This window comes from Heterodontus francisci, chromosome 27 (assembly GCF_036365525.1).
Source record: "Heterodontus francisci isolate sHetFra1 chromosome 27, sHetFra1.hap1, whole genome shotgun sequence".
NCBI classification, from domain to species: Eukaryota; Metazoa; Chordata; class Chondrichthyes; order Heterodontiformes; family Heterodontidae; genus Heterodontus; species Heterodontus francisci.
The window spans coordinates 64,288,252-64,301,698 of NC_090397.1; positions in this window are offsets into that span (position 1 = coordinate 64,288,252).

Sequence of the window (13,447 nt, forward strand, 5' to 3'; positions counted from 1 at the left end):
CAAGAAGGAGTTAGATATAGCTCGTGGGTCTAAAGGGATCAAAGGGTAGGGGCGAAAGCGGGAACAGGCTACTGAGTTGGATGATCAGCCATGATCATAATGAATGGCGGAGCAGGCTCGAAGGGCCGAATGGCCTACTCCTGCTCCTATTTTCTATGTTTCTATGAAGGCGCTCAGAGATTGTGAAGAGTTGCAGGGCTCGAGAAGATTAAAGAGATAGAGATGGGTGAGGGCATGGAGGCATTTGAACACAACGATGAGAATTTTAAAACTGAGGAATTGCATGACTGGGAGCCAATGTAGGTTAGTGCACACAAGATGATGACCATGTGGATCCAAGAGGCTCCTGAGAATCTGCGTCAATAGGTTTAAAGGCCTGCATGTTCTTACCGGCCAGAAGATCTTGTCAAGACTTTCTGTGTGATTAGAAGTCCAGTTAGCTTGATTTTTGATACTTCACATTTAAACCTTCTTTTGAATAAATTCAAATGCAGGAACCCATTATCGCTGGACAACCTACACCCAGATTATTAAATATAACTCAAGTCCAACAGAAACAAACATCAGACAACTGAGCTGTTGGACTGCTTTCTTGTTTGAATTCATCTTATTACCTGAAATAACAGATTGCACATGCATATCCAGTTGTAACAATGCAGGATCAGGTCTTTACTGAGATATTGTGCTTCAAAATTCCAGTCTAAATGAATTCAAGATAATGGCTCACTCACATCTCCTATACCATTGAGCTCTGCATTCCATGCATATGACCAATAAATCATACTACCTCAAAGGTACATACAAGAACAACAGAATAACATGAACCCCCCTCCCAAAAAAAAATGCACTTAGCCTGTCTAATATCTTCCAATCATTTTATTACCATGGTTATATTGCCCTCAAACTCTTTTGATCATAGTCTTACCATAAACAATATGCTAACATATTCCAGACCGTTACAGACATGGCTGAGTGATTCTCCCACATTCCATTACCCTCCTTGTCTGTGGAAGTATCCTTGTGTTAAGTCCACTTTCACAATATTCATCAGAAAGCTGTTTTAACCCCATCGTGTGCTGATCTCACAAACAGTCCAGGAAGTCGAGGTACTCAGGTAGTGTGAACTCTCATTGCCACATGGGCCATCATCCAGAATAGCGAGTGTTTCTCCGAAAGAGCCTTTCCCAATATGAAATAAAATGTAATACTGCAAATATCTTCATACTACTTATGAAACCAAATACTCTTTGCAGTGTGTAGAGCATAAATCCTGAGCCCCATCATCCTGAAATATGTATGACAGTAAAATAGCTGAAATCTGCAAGGAAAAATCTTGTTTAATTATGTACCGCAGTAAGTTGGTCAGGAGTTGTCTGCTCTGTGGATCCCTAGGTGCTCATTCCTTCTCCGTTTCACTGTTTTATCATACACTCTTCCTACACATCGTTCCACTCGGTGCCTTTTGTACAGAGGAAGGGTTCTCTTTGAATTGCACATTACAAACAATCGAGGGGAGTTCAGGCGACGCCAAACACTCAGACAGCAATTCTCATGCACTTTCTAAAATAATCAGAAACGCAATGATGCATTACCGGCTCAACATGCAAACTCTTGAGGGGAAGGGGGTCCTCCTGCAGCTCGGCTTAATATTGGGCGGTGCAGCAGGGTATGTTTTAAAAGTCTGCACAGGCTGAGTAAACATGGGCAGTGGCGCATGGTCGAACATCCACAACCCTCGTCTCATTGCTGTTCTGCTAATTTCAACGTTCTTTTCAATAAAATGAAGCGGTTGATAAAAAGGCTCCATTCTGACTAAACCTTTATCATTTCTTTTCTGCAGATTGTTGTATCTTTGGAGTAAGAAAATAATTGACATTCGTGACCTCAGGACGTCCCAAAAGGCTTCACAACCAATGAGGTACTCTTTGAAATGTAGTCAGTTTTGTCATGTTGGAAACGTGGCTGCCAATTTGCAAGCAGCAAGCTCTCAAAAACAGTAATGAGAAGGATGGTGCAAATAGGAGGAGGAGTGGAGTACAGTTGTAGGGAATGAGCACAGGTGATTCATTTCTTAGCTCTCTCCACTTTTAGATATATTTGAGCATTGTTGTGCGATTGAAGCTAAAAGGAATGATCATGGCAGGATTTGAGTTTTTTTTTGTTTCGTGTTTTTGATTTAAGAATTCCATCACTCCATGCTGACTGATAGAAAAAGAGTTCCTTCCTGTTTCAAATTATCTTTCCATATTGTACTTCTATTTGAATAATAACTAGGACATGTTTAAAATAGTCGCTATGACTAGTAATGTTGCTAAGATTTCTTCTGATCTTTGTCTGACATGGGAAGCTTGCAGTGATTGAATGCAATGCACTACTTGGGTTTAACATTGTAGAATTTGCCTTCAACTGTCCCTCATCAACTCCAATTTGTCCACCACCCAGCCCATGTTGCCCCAGTGAGAGAAGTTCACACTCTGCCTGGAATATATAAATTGAAAAACTTGATTGCTTGCTCGATGAGAAAGGTTCTGGAGCTTCCTCAAAGCAGCTTAGTGGGGATGAGTGTCTCTTAATCTGAGCTGTAACAAGCTGCCTGGACAAGGCTATTGTCCGTTTGTTTAGTTTACATCTTTTATTTGTTTAGCTTCATGCTGTAGTGTTGGGTGGATCTCTGTGGAGCTTGCTGTACCCATGTTATGGAATTTTAAGACACCCTTAGAAGGACTATGAACTTTAAAATGCTTGGTTGTTTTGGCTTAAAGTATCAGCAAAAGTTGAGTATTGTATTGTTCTCATATTATTTCAAACATTATTAATGCCCCTCCCTTTAATTACCACATTTTAAGTTTTGGACTTAACCTAAGGGTGAATGATAAAGATCAACCCTGACTAATAGCCAAGAGTCACAAAGTTAACCTTGGCAAGTTCTGTGTATATAAAGAAGATTGCTTGAATTTAAATGTTCAAAATGTCCATAACGGCTGTCTGCTAGATCGTAAAGAATGAAAAAAAAACCCTCTCACCGATGCATTAAAAAGAATAAATAAATGAAAGTGGCTACGCATCACTCTTTGCATCCACTTCAGACAAGACAGAGCCTCAAATGTCTCCATTCCCTGAAGTTAAACACATTTACTGTCAGATGCACTTTCAATGTAGTGCACAGGATGGAAATATTAGAGCTCTTATATCACAGCTTTACCTCCTCCCCATACACTTGGAATAATTAATTTACCTCACAAATGCTGCATATTCGTTTCCACACATATAAACACATACTGGCTTTCAAATCGGGAGGTCAGTGGTGGGTGGTAATGGTAGAGGGGTTGGAGAGGAGGAGGTGTGCACACCTTTAAGTTAAATGCAGAATTTTAAATGCTGTAATTAAAAGGGTGTTGTGTTATTAATATTAAGAGTCCTGACCCAGTGTATCATATAACTTAACAATTCTGTTCCAATCTCTGCAAGTAATTATATAAAGACTGTCCCGTGACCATCTGGACTGCAGTGTTCTTTAGGGAATGCTGCTCAGCACAAATGTGTCTCTATTCCTGCTGAACACAGGAGAAAAATGTGACATTTCCAGACATTTATTTCTTGAAATCATGAGGCATCATTTTAGTGACTCTTGACAGATTGCGGGGAAATGGGGCTGGAGAAACTCGCACCATCTGGAATTCACATCAACGCACAAAACCACTGAAAATATGACATGACTCTACATCATAATCTTTTCCAGAGAAAGTCGGGCTCCTAGAAAGGCATTCGGCTTTGTATTATGTCAGATAAATATCTAAAGGGTATCTTATCGCTGGACTCGGTGGGCCGAAGGGCCTGTTTCAGTGCTGTAACTCTCTATGACTCTATGACTCCACTCATTATTTGGTTCATTGTTACATAGACAGAGAAAACAGTTGGAAAGTGGTCACCTAGTCTGGGTGAAGAGGAGGTAATAAAAGCCACAGAATAAAGTAGAAGCATTAGGCCTGAACCTTGAGGTCAGCGGCGAACGAATGCTGCTACCTGTTCATTACATTTACACTTGACCACAGACTTTCAATGGCCCTTTGCACTGGAACTTGGGTTTTTAGAGAGTTAAAACAGTGCAGCACCTTCTACAGGGGATCTGTTTGAAGAAGGTATGATGTATCTCTTTAACTAACCAATCAGATTGAAGAATCCTCACTGACACACACAAGCTGTGGAAATTGGCTCCTGGAGGCTGGAAGGTGGGAACTCCAAAATATTAGCTGGACCACTTCTGACCACTTGTGGTGCTGCCCGCATTGTACGCCATGATTGTAAGGGCACTATGCACCAGAAGCATGTAGGGTGGGCTGCTGATGATGTCAAACACCTAATGCTGTTTTAGCACACTACCTGCCATTTTGGACCTCGCAGGTCCTCTTAAATGCCTTCTTTTAGTCACTCCCTGCAAGAGGAACTGCCCACTAGCTCTATTTGAAGGGAATTCCAGGTGAGGTGTTGTAGAGAGAATGAAGTACTGCATTCACTGTTGTTGGCGGAGTTCTGATAAGTCAGAAGGGAGTGGTGCTGGACTTTGACAAGAAGCTCAGAGGAGTTTGAAGGCCTGTCAGCAGAAAACCTGGGGTTATAGTTACAGACCCTCTTGGGCTGCAACACGACAAGGACATGGAACATAAGCAGCAAGAGGGGAAGCTATGCACAGAGGGAGGAGGAGGGCTCTCGATAGAAGGCCGTACCCACCAAGGGCCTTCAGAGAACACTTCTCCTACCTCCACCTCAGCCAAAAGCAGTGTCCAAGGAGGTGGTTACTGAACTGTACCAGCTCCTGCAACCAGACGTGCAGCCGCACAGCAGAGCAAGGAAGGTGCTGACAATGGCCATGAAGATCACCGTCACTTTCTTCACAACAGGATTCTTCCAGGCAGAAGCCGGTGACATTGCCAACATTTCACCATGCATCACTGAGCAGGGAGCTCACCGAGGCCCTGTACACCATGAGAGGGGCCATCACCATCTTCTCTCTAACTGGAGTAGCAAGAGGAGTAGGCTTTGCCAGGCTGGCGGGATTTCCAATGGTGCAGGGAGCTATCGACTGCAGACACGAAGCTCTGCAACCAAACATATTAATAGCGAGATATACTGTAATCTCAAAGGATACAACCATGCATAGGATATCACGTCAGTGAATGCCTGCTATCCTGACTACAGCTACCACGCATTCATCCTGTGCCAGTCAGCCGTATCCACAATCTTTGGGTCACCACGACAAACCAGAGGCTGGCTGATTGGTGCCATATTCTTTCACAGTGACAAGAGGCTCTGTGGCAGGCTGCCAGTGCACCAATGTCTCTGTCTGCATGGACAACAGCCTTCTCCTATACATTGCCCAATCTGAATCCTCTGCAGCAGAATTCATCTGTGACCTCATCCTTTGGTGAACGGGGACAAGTGCTATCCTTTCCCCCTCACCTGACTGCAGCCCTTTTATGCCCAGTGACTCACATGTGCTGATCCTGCATCTATACTACCCTCTAATGTATGAGCAGTACCAATAACTGAACTGGTGGCTGTGCTTGTCAGATCAAGTGATGGTGCTTCTTTCTCAGAGCTCTTTAGATGGTCCTGTCCTTCAGGGTAAGGCTGCACTAGCTGGTCAGGTAGCAAATCTTGGGCATCTGAAATCAAAAATCTGAAGGGAAGGGTTAGGGTGAGGGGAGGGAGTAGGGGTGGAAAGCAAGAGGTCCATGGTCACACCATCTGCAGCTTGTGCATCATACCAAATAGTAGGATGAGGATGAAGTGGGATTTGAGAAGGGGCATCAAACAGGAACATACTGTCATCCTGAATGTTCTCAGAGATGCTGGATTCAATGGCCTCAGTGACTGCTGGTCCTATAGTGAGGAGCACCATCACCTCTAATGGGCTCAGGGGTGCAGGTGTGCCTCTCCCCCATTGGTTCTCTGCTGCTCCCAGTAGTTACGTGCGATCTTGTCCTGCAAGAGAGAGGGAAGAATATAAGCGAGTGTGCTGCCTGCCACAGGTGAATTTCTGGAGGTACGTGGAACTTGCAAGAGGTGGGTGTGAGGCTGGCAGCATTGTTAAGTGTGTGAGGGTGAGGTGGAGCATCTGACCATTAGGCATGAGTCTTGATTGCTGATGGGTGAGTGATGGGGCTGTAGTATATCGAGCAGTGTGAGAGATTGTTGGTTTGTTGGGTAGGCGATATCATTTGGAGATGCATTCACAGACCTTGATCACTCGTGTGGTCAGCCAGGTCCTCGGGGCCAGATTCTAGGAATTGACCACTATGGCTATCTGCTCCCATTCTCTTCAGAGGGCATGCTTTGAGGGCTTCTTGGCCCCCTGTAGAAACATCACTTCACTCCTTCTTTTCATGAAGACTGCCAGCGCTGCAACTGAGAACCTGAAAGCCATTGCTCCTTCTTTCCATTGTTACGGTCTAGTGAGGAGAGGTTGAAGGGCTTCCCTCTTCTCCCTCTCCTTGTTAAACCACAACAGGCTTAATTTTTTTCCTAAAGTGGATGTACTGGCCAATTCAACAGGTGTTTGATTACTTACTTGCTATAATCATAACAAGAACCAATTGGACAGGTTTTTTTGAGTTAACAAAGAAAGAGATAAACTTTATTGTACCTAAATTGAACCAATAAAATAATAAACAACACAACAACTTTCACTCTCACACGCACACTAGAGGTTTACACACACACAGGTAGGTTACAGAGTGAGGAAAGGTAGATTGGTTGAGTCAGAGTCCATAAAAAGATATACAGTCTGTGAAATTTGGTGATTCAGCTGGCTTCTAGCTGACTTCAGTGGTCCTGAGGCTTTTAGTTTGAAGAGGTAGATGACTGGTTTGGTGAGCCTCTTGGAGAGAGCAAGGCATATGATTTCCTTCAAACAGGGTTTCTGTCTGTAGCCGGAGTATGCAAAGGTGGTCAGTCAACAAGCAGGATTTGAAAGCTTTCAAGCTGGAATGGAAAGAGAGAGAGAGAGATGGACCCCCACTTAAGGTCTGCTCATGTCAGAGTCCAGTTGTTTCTCCTCTGCAGTGGAGAAAAACAACAGCTTAAAAACCACAGATGGGGGTGGGGCTTGTCACATAACAGTCATTCAGTGATTCAAAACATAGCAGTGAACAGTAATTCTCTTTTGCAAAAGAAGAACAAGCAGTTCCTTTAAACTTCCTGGGTCTTGGTTCTTGCTGGGGAATTAGCAGACATTTTGTCTCCCTCCTCACAATCCTTTGTAATGTAGGATACAGTGTAGCAAACTAAGTAATCATCTTAAGCTGCTAGCAGTCATCCTGTTTTAAATGCTGTTTATTTAAGTTTCTTCAAAAAAAATATAAATTCAGATCTCCAGTCAGTGGACCAAGGAAAATTATCGTTCAACAAAGCACATTGGCCTAACACCATCAAAGACTTTATGAAACTGTTCCAGCAGCTGCTGTAGCCTGAATATGCCTCCCTTTAAGAGGGGCAGACTCCCTTTAAGATGTGCAGGCTAGCTGTACATCATGTGTACAGCAATGCATACTTCTGGGCCCCTTTCTGAGCATGCATGCTGTCATATTGATGAGCAGGCAACGCAGAGGCAGGATCTTTCCTATCCCCGTGGAAGCACCTTTGGAAGGGGAGGGGGACCTGGAAATTTAGAATGCAGCACTTTGGGTCAGCTCCCCATGTATTCCAGCCTCTGTGCACTTTTCTGAGAAGCCGTCTCCCAGCGGCAATGGTGGCTAGCCAATTAAAGGTATTTAAAAGGGCAGTTAGCCCCTATTATTGAACTTCAATGAAATTTTATGAATGCTGCATGGGCCCCACTCTGTGTCAGGAACCCAGCAAAACATCGGAAGTAGCTTCACAGCAAGGGGTCAGAGTGCCATCGCATGATATTGCACAAACATGTATAAAGCAGCAGAAAAGTTGTACACAGCCCACCCACAGCCAAATGCCTTACTCTGGAGATGTTTCCCCTGCAGACTGATACCCCTGACAGTTCTGGCCCTAAGAGTTTGCATCCTATTTGGACCATTAGCTGAGCACCTCCATCTTGTGGCACCCTCTCACTCTCTGACTGCCTGAGCAGTGATCACTTTTCCCAGTAGGGCTGCTGGCCAGGCCTTCCCTCGACACCTATGATTGACCCTCCTGCATCCATGAGCTGCCCGCTGTCCTTAATTGGGTGATAACTGCAGAGGTGGCCTACTAAAACACGTGCTACTGTGCTACTGAAACACGTAGGCTCAGGACCTGGGAATAGTCCTGCTGTCGGGTTTCCGAGGCCCACAGGAAAATTCAGCCCAAAGTTTTAGACACTGAGTCTAATATGGGAATTGAAAGTTGGAATAGTCAATTCAATGTCAAATTATGTACAGAAAACAAAATAAATAGAGGGACATGAAGATGGGATTGAGAAAGGTAAGAGAGGCAGTAAGAAAAATTATTTTTTTTCAATGTTTTATATTTTTAAATCTCTGATAATTAAAATCTGAAGGAGAGACTCCACATTTGTGAAAGTTATTTTTCAGTGCCAGTGAGATTTCAGTTTTATTAATAGACTAAGTCTTAACCAATAATGAGATAAATCTATGTACAAAAAGCTCCTTATTTCCTTAGCCCTTATGCACACACATACTCCCAAAAAAAAGTTAACTGGAGAAAAATGATTTTTTGGTTGACAGCTGTTTCTTAGGAATAGAAGGAATAATAAAATAGATCAGTTTGACACGTTCTGATAGGAAATTCTTCGGTTTGGTGAGGTGTCCTAGAGTCGAATAGTCGGATGTCACTCAAAGTCTTTCCAGGCGAGGTTGTTGAACAGAATGAGATGGGTAGGCGTTCAAGGCAATTCAACTGCTGCAGGTCTGAGTTGGTCTTACAGCAGCAGTATAGTAGTAGAAGCTTTCTTCAGATCTCAGGATTTCTTAAAACACAGGAGGCGACAGGAACCACACATGATTCAGGGATTCTTCAGAGACAAGAGGCCATAGGAATCTACTACCTCTGACATACAGGGATTTCTTCTCAAAAGATGCAGGTTTCCTTTACAGAGAGGTAAGACTTTTGCTTCTAACTTCTTCTAACCTCCAGTCAGGTCAAAGCCACATTTTAAATGCCTTCTCTTTGTCCAACTCACTGTTTTTATTTAAAGGGTCCAAAGTAAAAGCAAAACCTTCCCGAGCGGATCACATGTCCAGACATAGAGGGCTGGATATTACCATGGATGGACGGGACTTCCCCACTGACTTAAAAGTTGATGGCGAACCCGCTTCTGCCTAGCCCGGGGATCCGACCAGCATTTTACGGGTCCCCGGGCTTTAATTGTCCCAAGGCGGGACTTCCACCCACTTGAGGGAGGAGGTCCCGCCTCAGTGAGCTGCCGGCCAATCAGCGGCTTGGCAGCTCTTAGTCCCAGCAGCGCCACTGGGACTGCTCCCAGCTGACGCCATGGAGCCAGGACCTCGGGTAAGTTGTGCTTGCCTTGTCGGTTGGGGGGCGGGGGGGTTAGTCGTGGCGGAGAGGCAAGGGTAGTCGTTTGGGGGGAGGGAGGGGCCTCTTGGGTCCCGGGGATGGATTGGGAGGAGGGGGCAGCCCTTGATTGGGCACCCTGTGCCCGACTGCCATGGCACCCTCCCGGCGCGTGGATAGGCCGACAGCTATCGCTGGGTGGCTTCTCACGTCCCCAGCACACCCGCTTGCCACGGGTAAAATACCTTTGGAGGCAGGTGAATGCCGTTAAGTGGCCACGTAACGGCCACTTAAGGGCCTCGATTGGCCTGAGGCGGGCGGGCTGTTTCCCCCCCAACCAGCCGCCGACCACCCTAAAGTTGGCCTGAGATGAGAGTGGGGCGGAAAGGCATCCCGGAGCCTCCCGCTCAATTTTATACCGTCCCTATCCACCCTCACGCCACTATCCGACCTGCTGGGGCAGCGTAAAATTCAGCCCAGAGTCTCACTTGTCATTCAAAGTTGCTCTGAGGAGTTCAACGCCCTCGCTAGTTTCCTTGAAATTGCTTGCATTCCTGTCCTTATACACAATTTCAGCTTCCTTTCAAACCACCCATAAAGTTCAGCTTTTGCTTTGACTTCCTTTCAAAACATTACAAAATTTTCAGCTATTTGCAGGTGTCACTATCCACTGAAAAATCCTTTTTCAGTTTTTAAAACACAGAATTCTGAGTTTTTAGTAAAAAATAAAAACCTTGTAACACTATTTAAGACTGTGATCAACAGTAGGAGGATAGAATAAAGAAGCACAAGACTGACTTATAGTTACACACCACACAAGACATGTGCTGTACCGTAGCAGAGATCCCACTGAGGCTTATTTTCTGGACTTGTACTAAAGCACGGTGGTTCTGAAAAAGGGTCTCATTTGAGAGATATTTCAGAATTTCTTGGTATAAAAATGCTGAACTATTGACTTAGCAGCTCCCCTTGCTATAACCATAGTATGTTTTAGGGTCAGTCATAGTAAGTGAGCAGCTGTGCCCAATACTCTTTCCATGACCTATAGCATCCATTCCCTACATGAGCTTACTGAGCTCAGAATTTTCAAATATTTTCATTTGACAACTTTGGATAGGGTCTAGTGTCCGAGGAAGACTTACTTAAATAATGGAAGTGTTTATAAGAACATAACATAAGAAATAACAGCAGGAGTAGGCTATATGGTCCATCGAGCCTGCTCTGCCATTCAATAAGATCATGGTTGAACTTTTACTTGAACTCCACATTCCTGCCTGATCTCCACATCCCTCAGTACCCAAAAGCAATCTATTGATCTGTGTCTTGAGTATACTCATTGACTGAGCATCCACAGTGCTCTGGAGCAGAGAATGCCAAAGATTCACAACCCTCTGAGTGAAGAAATTTGTTCTCATTTCAGTCCTAAATGGATGACCCTCTAGCTTGAGATCTCTGCAAGTGACAAATGACGTGTGGTTATGTAACTATGTTGTTACGACCAGGTGAGAAGGGGTCTAGGGGTTCCCTCTCAGCCTTTGCCTGGTTTAACCGTAACAGGGTTTAATTTTAGAAACACTGTGTTTTTATCTCCCCCTCAGTGAGTCCTTGTTCACTCAATTGTAGGACAAAGAAATCAATCCAGACAGGTTTTCTTAGATTTAAATAAGAAAGGTGGAAGTTTATTAATTTTAAACTCTAATCCGGTTAATGACTACGAATATGTGACGTGACCACGCTAGCATGCATATGCAATAAACACACACGCAGACAGAGACAGAAAAAGTTGAAAAGAATAAAGGGAAAATGTTTGAGGCAATCTCGGGATTATAATTACAGTCCTTTAAATTCAATGTGGAGTCTTTGGTTGCTGGTAAGTCCTGCTGTTTGTTGGGAGCCAGTTCATGCTTCAACTTGTATCGATCTTGGAGTCTTTTCTCTCTTGAGGCTTACGTGTCTTCTGTGGGTCTGGTGGCTTTGGAGAAAATGAGAGAGAGACAGCCAAAAGAGAGACTTCCTAGTTCCAGCTTCAGTTGCAAACTGTCTTCTGATTTCAAACTGTCTTGTGGCTAGTTCAAAAAACTTGGACCAGCCAGTTAGTCATGTAACCAGCTGGTTTAACTAGTCCTGGCTTTGTGGATTGTATCATCTTAGCAGTTCCTGGAATGTGCTTCCTTACACCTTCAATGTCTGGTGATCAAATTCCATTTGGATTAATTGGATCAGGGAGTAATTCTTTTGTCTCTCCAAGCACTGTCTCTTGGTATGCAAATGTTCTTCCAGCCAAGTGTCTGGTGATCATCAAACAAGTAATTTCTTCACTCCAGCAACAGTTTAAAATCAATGTTCATATAGCGAAATTAATATGCCTCATTCTTGGCAGGAAGGGGTCCGCATGACAATGTATTCAGGCTTCATTTTATGTGGTTAACAAATCTGAAGTATTTTCTCAGTTTAACCTTTGGTTCAACGAGCCCCCTCATAAAATTAAAGCAGAGGTCAGTCTGGTTGTTGAAGACAGAATGTACAAATCTCAATTCAACTCTCACAAATGTGTCAAATTTTGACAAGTACTAAAATACATTGCTGTCACAACAGGAAAAGCAAGAAATGGCTAAAATCATTCTGATCAACTTTGAATTTAAATGGTTGGTTAATTATTTTTTACAATGGGCAGAACTCAATGAAAGTACCAAATAAATGAATCCCATTGCATGTATATTAAATTGCTGTTTTTTTAAAAAAGGATATTCTGCAGACATGGATTATATGCCAACTAAAAGATAATAAAAATTTTTATCTCTAAATCATATGTTCAGTAAGATCACAAAGATATGTATGGAAATAATCTGAGTAAAGGCAAAAGTATCTTTTCTAATCTAATAAATTTTTCATTGGTTTACCTTGACTACACTAACCAAGACATGCTCAGTTCAATTAGTTTCTGACATTGCATAAAGAAAAAGCAAAATAAAATAATTCGAAAAATCAAGCAGCCTGTGGTTGTGCTGCTATGGTAACGAGGGGTTAGACCTTTGCTGACAAAGGAAATGAATAGTTTTTGTGAACGGCCTTCCCGCCCCGCTGCCAATTGAGGCCCTTAATTGGCAATTAATGCACAATTAAGGACCTCATCCTGCCTCTGCTGGTATGAGCCCAGCAGCAGGCGGGCCCATCGCCGGACGGGGAGCACACAAAGCAAACCCGTGCAGGTTGCTTGCTGGCTCCGGGGGTGGGGTGGGGGGGGTTCCCTCATTCAAAGACACTTAGTGCCTGACGGGAGGGATCTGGCATCAGGAAGAGGTGACCTGCTGAGAGCCATTCCCCTAGCCATGCTGCCAACCCTCCTACATCCCCTCCGCCCCGCCTCCGCGATGCCCACCCTGACTTAACTGTAGCCTGGGTCCCTTAGCGATCCACGGCTACTGGTGGGTGCTTTACCGGTAGCAGCCACTGCCTCCGCGGTGGGGCGGCTCAGTAAAAGAGCTGCGAGTCACTGATTGGCTGGCAGCTCTCAGAGGGCAGGCCTTCCGTCGCTCGGTGTCCTTGATCCCGGGGAAGGCCTGCCGCTGTCCACTTAAGTGCCTAATTGGCAATTGATTTGGCAAGCCTTTCTCAGAGGAGGCAATGTGGGGCTCTCACTGGTGCTTTAGCTGGTGGTTGAGAGTCCCAGTGTCCAGACATAATCCTGGCCTTAGTGTGTTATAGTGTCTCCACAGCACTGAACGTTGACACCTGACCACCAACTGTTGGCGCTTGCCCTTTCCTGAAAAATCAGGAAACTCCAAGGCAAAGTCTTAGGAACAGGAATATGCTACCTAGCCACTCAAGCCTGTTTGCCATTCAATTTGATCATGGCAGATCTTAACTCAATCTACTAGCCTTGGTTCTGTAACCTTGAGAACATCCTGAGTTAGAGATATAGATATATGAAAAATGAAAAATGCGTAAGCCTCTGTCAAATGGT